Source organism: Rhincodon typus, chromosome 44, assembly GCF_021869965.1.
Source record: "Rhincodon typus isolate 14 chromosome 44, sRhiTyp1.1, whole genome shotgun sequence".
Taxonomy (NCBI): Eukaryota; Metazoa; Chordata; class Chondrichthyes; order Orectolobiformes; family Rhincodontidae; genus Rhincodon; species Rhincodon typus.
In genome coordinates, this window is record NC_063375.1 from 1614416 (window position 1) to 1619682 (window position 5267).

The 5267-nt window shown below is 50.8% G+C and overlaps 1 long non-coding RNA gene across 1 annotated transcript in view; it reads left to right on the plus strand.

Moving 5' to 3' along the window:
* The window catches only part of LOC109925862, a 2288-nt gene extending 1843 nt beyond the window's left edge, over nt 1-445 (plus strand). Inside the window, exon 3 of the long non-coding RNA XR_007266080.1 lies at nt 291-445. This is a non-coding gene — a long non-coding RNA (uncharacterized LOC109925862). The remainder of the gene's footprint in view (nt 1-290) is intronic.
* The last annotated feature ends 4822 nt before the right edge of the window (nt 446-5267 follow it).

The window sequence follows — 5267 nt, forward strand, 5'->3', positions numbered from 1 at the left end:
CATTCACTCCCCCGCCTGCCGCCAGCCCACCACATAGGAACCTGCCCCATCCACCCCCCCCCCCTTCCCATCTGGGACCCTGCCCCATTCACTCCCCCCACCACCACACCCCCAGCCCACCACGTGGGAACCTGCCCCATTCACTGCACCCAGCCCCAGCCCGCCACGTGGAACCCTGCCCCATTCACACTCTCCTCACCTTGACTGCGATTGACGTTTTATCCGATTAACAGCACCGCTCTCTTTTCTCACCACCACCCCCCCACCCACCACCCATCACCCAAACGCAGCAAACGACACCACCTTAGCCATTAAATACCGTCAGAAGAAGGCGAAGGAGAGGGAAGGCCCAGCGGTGCTGGAGAAGGAGAGGCAGAAGGAGCAGGGCGAGGCCCGAATGGACAAGAAGAAGGTGGCGGCTAATGTAAGGATGGGGCAGGCGGTGCCTGGGTGATTTTGTGGGTGGGGGGGACAGGTGGGCAGCACAATGGGGGGGCTGGTTTTGGTGGGGGTGCCCTCAGGCAGGACAGATGGCATGTGGAGTTTCTGTTGTGCCATTAAAGTTTGGGGGGTCCTGGTGGGGGAGATCAAAATGGTCAAAAGGGCCTCCCCCCCCCCCGCCTTTAGGACACTGGTAACGTGGGAGGGAGGGGATGAATCGGAACGTTCAGGATGGTTCGCGCAGAGACTGGAACAGTTAGCTGCCCCCCTCACCCCACCCCAGTGAGGACACTGATGGTAATGGGCGGGCGGGGGGGAGGATTGTCGGTTCGGAATGCACACACGACAGCTTGCCTTTGTGAGCCGAGGCTCAGAGCACTCAAGGTGAAACCTGAACTCAGCAAAACCCCTGGGTAGTGCCCAGCTGGATAGAGTGCTGTGTGGGCGCCAGGCTGCAGCAAGGGTGGGGTTGCCCTGGGGAGGGTGCAGAGCAGATACGCGGGCACGCTTGGGGTCTGGCAAAGGTTAGACAAGGCCGGCCATATTTTCTGTGGCACAGAGAAGGTTCGATTTGCTCAACAGTCTGAGGAGTAGCAGACGGAGTTCAATTCAGATTGAGAGGGGAAAGAATTTAAAAAGAGACACAAGGGGCAATTTTTGTATCATTCAGAGTTCGCATGTAGAATGAACTTCCAGAGGAAGTGGTGGATGTGGGGACAGTTACAACCTCTAAAAGTCATTTGGATAAGGACATGGATCGGAAAGGTTTGGAGGGAGATGGGCCAGGAGTGGACTGGTTTAGTTTGGGATTATGGTCGGCAGGGACTGGCTGGGCCGAAGGGCCTGTCTCCGTGCTGGGTGGTTCTGTGACCTGATAGGGATGTATAACACTAGGAGGAACACGGGATGGATGGGAAGGCCCATTTTCCATTTAATATCCGGGGATATAGTGTCAGGGTTGAGAGGAGAGTCAAAGAGAATCCTTGGTCACTTGGGGCGGCCGCTGGGATTCGGGGTGGTTGAGTGTGAGACTCTCAGGACGTTGAAGCAGCGTTTAGATCGTCGCCTGCATTGCTGCAGCCTCCAGGCCTGCAGGGCCAAGAAAATGGGCACGGTGCGAACAGGAGGGGCCGAGCGGCTTCCAACCAGGCAGAGGCTTGGTGAGGGGTAGCCGTAATCCGATGGCTCCTGTTCACGGTCCGGAGTCCCGCTGCCATGTGTAAGGCCAAGGCACCCCTTCCCTCCGCCACCACCACCAAGAAACAACACCTTCTCAACAGAAATTTGAGGGGAAGCTGAAGCCGTTCCAAACATGGCGTCGGGAGGCCTTAATCAGGCTCCATTCATGTTGACTGGGTAATGTACAAAAGGAGAAACGGCCCCCCACACCTGTCATACAGCACACAAGCAGACCCTTCAGCCCAACCCATTTGTGCCGACCCAGAAATCCTAAATGAATCTGGTCCCGTTTGCCAGCATTTGGCCCGTATCCCTCTTAAACCCTTCCTTATCAATGACCCCATCCAGATGCCTTTTAAATGTTGTCATTGTACCAGCCCCCACCACATCCTCTGGCAGCTTGTTCCATACACGCACCACCCTCTGTGTGGAAAAAGTTGCCCCTCCAGTCCCTTTCCACTCTCACCTTAAACCTATGCCCCTCTAGTTTTGGACTCTTCCCCCCCCCCCCACTCTGGGGGAAAAGACCTTGTCTATTCCCCCTATCCATGTACCTCATGATTTTATAAACCTCTATAATGTCACCCCCTCAGCCTCCGACGCTCCAGGGAAAATAGCCCCAGCCTATTCAGTCTCTCCTTGTAGCTCAAACCCTCCAACCCTGGCAACATCCTTGTAAATCTTTTGTGAACCTTTTCAAGTTTCACAACATCCTTCCTACAGCAGGGAGACCAGAACTGAACGCAGTATTCTAAAAGTGGCCTCCCCAGTACAACCGCAACATGACCCTCCCAACTCCTACACTCAACGCACTGACCAATAAAGGGAAGAGTCCCAAACACCACCTTCACCACCCTGTCTACTTGCGTCTCCACTTTCAAGGAGCTATGAACCTGCTACCCAAGCTCTCTTTGTTCAGCAACACTCCCCAGGACCTTCCCATGAAGTGTATAAATCCTGCCCTGATGTGCCTTTCCCAAAATGCAGCACCTCCCATTTATCTAAATTAAATTCCACCTGCCACTCCTTGGCCCATCTGATCAAGGTCCTGTTGTACTCTGAGGTAACCTTCTTCACTATCCGCTACATCTTCAATTTTGGTGTTATCTGTAAACTTACTAACCATACCTGCTATGTTCACATCCACATCATTTATATAAATGACAAACAGCAGTGGACCCAGCACTGAACCTTGTGGCACGCCACTGGTCACCAGTCTGAACAATAACCTCCCACCACCCCCCTCTGTCTTCTACCTTCGAGCCAGTTTTGTATCCACATGGCTAGTTCTCCCTGTATTCCATGCGATTTAACCTTGCTAACCAGTCAACCAAGAGGAATCTTGTTGAACCCCTTACTGAAGTCCATATAGATCACATTCCCCGCTCTGCCCTCATCAATCCTCTTCGTTACTTCTTCAAAAAAGCTCAATTAAGTCAGTGAGACACTATTTCCCACATAAAGCCATGTTGACTATCCCTAATCAGTCCCTGCCTTTCCTAATACATGTAAATCCTGTCCCTCAGGACTCCCTCCAACAACTTGCCAACCACCGATGTCAGACTTACCGGGCTATAGTTCCCTGGATTTTCCTTCCCACCTTTCTTAAATAGTGGCATCATGTTAGCCAGCCTCCAGTCTTCCGGCACCTCACCTGTGGCTATCGATGATACAGATATCTCAGCGAGGGGGCCCAGCAATCCCTTCCCTAGTTCGAGGGTAAACCTGATCAGATCCTAGGGATTTATCCACCTTTATGCGTTTATCCAGCACCACCACCTGTGTCATATGGACATTTTTCGAGATGTTGCTGTTTATGTCCCCGCGTTCTGTACCTTCCATATTCTTCTCCACAGTAAACACTGATGTAGAATACTTGTTCAGTATCTCCCGCTCATAGGGGGCCTTGCTGATCTTTAAGTGGCTCTATTCTCTCCCTTGTTACGTTTTGGCATTAACGAATGTGGGGATTCTCCTTAGCGCTGTAAGCAGCCACCATCACCCATCCAGGTCCTCAGCGAAAAGGCTGCTCAGAGCTGCTTGTAGAACTGAGGTTGTATGACCAGAGTTGACTCCTGGGAAGACAGGGTGATTAGAGGAGGATATGGTTTGTAAGTTTGCAGATGACAGCAAAATTGGAGGTGTAGCGGACAGTGAAAAAAGTTACCTCAGAGTACAACGGGACCTGGATCAGATGGGCCGAAGAGGGGCAGATGGAGTTTAATTTAGATAAATGTGATGTGCTGCATTTTGGGAAAGGCACATCAGGGCAGGACTTAGACACCTTAATGGTAAGATCCTGAGGAGTGTTGCTGAACAAAGAGACCTTGAGGATGCAGGTACATAGTTCCTTGAAAGTGGAGTCAGAGGTTGACAGAGCAGTGAAGAAAGTGTTTGGGACTCTTGCCTTTATTGGTCGGTGCGTTGAGTGTGGGAGTTGGGAGGGTCATGTTGTGGCTGTATTGGTGAGGACACTTTTGGAATACTGCGTTCAGTTCTGGTCTCCCTGCTACAGGAAGGATGTTGTGAAACTTGAAAGGGTTCAGAAAAGATTTACCAGGATGTTGGAGGGTTTGAGCTACAAGGAGAGGCTGAATAGGCTGGGGGCTGTTTTCCCTGGAGTGTCAGAGGCTGAGGGGGTGGTTTACAAAATCATGAGGGGCATGGATAGTGTGAACAGCCAAGGTGTCCCCCACCCCCCACTCCCAGGGGTAGGGGAGTCCAAAACTAGAGGGGCATAGGTTTTAAGGTGAGAGGGGAAAGATTTGAAAGGGTGGTGCGTGAATGGAACGAGCTGCCAGAGGAAGTGGCAGAGGCTGGTATAATGACAACATTTAAGAGGCATACGGATGGGATACAGTGGGTATAAATCTCAAGATCTGAAAATGTGCAGTAGGAAGAGAGGAAGTGCGCCTGTGCTGCACGGCTTTAGGAGGTGTATATTGTCCTGGTGTTTTTTTTTGTTTTGAAGAGAGGTTGTAAGGCAGAGGTAGCGAGCTGGCTACCAAACCACGAGAGTAAGCAGTTCGTGAGGCCTTGGGAATGCTTTCGGAAGCTGAAACAGTAGAAGCAGCCTGACCGGGTGGGGTCAAACACCCACAGAACCAGGGATTTTAGGTTCAGCTTTCAGCAGTATTGAAAAGATGGAAGCTATTTTCCGCCCCTCTCTCAGTTACAGCCAGAAGCTGGGCGGCTGGAGCTGCATGTGAGATAAATCCGTTTTACCGAATTTATTTGCCAAGGGGGCGTATTTAGGGGATGTTGCTATATTACAACAGCTAATTAGTTATAGTTACTGTTGATTATTCTGTTAAGTTCCCCAATACAGTTAAGTTATTCTGACTCCCTGTTTCATTTTGTTGTATTTTGACTATAGCATATGAATATAGTGTGTTCTGCTCAACGTCGAGTAGCTTGACCTATCGAATTGTCTCTGGAATGCAACACCTTACATTAACCTTTGAAATAAGAAACGTTAGGGGCTAGGCTGTCTTCTTAATATATTTTGTGGTTGGGGGGGTGTTTGGTCTGGTCCATAACGGAGGAAAAAAAATTGAAGAGGAGAAAGGGACTGTTGAGATGGGTGGGCTAGTGGCAAATTCAGATAGAAGGAGATGGAGAATTGAATTCTAAAGGTGGGGGTGTGG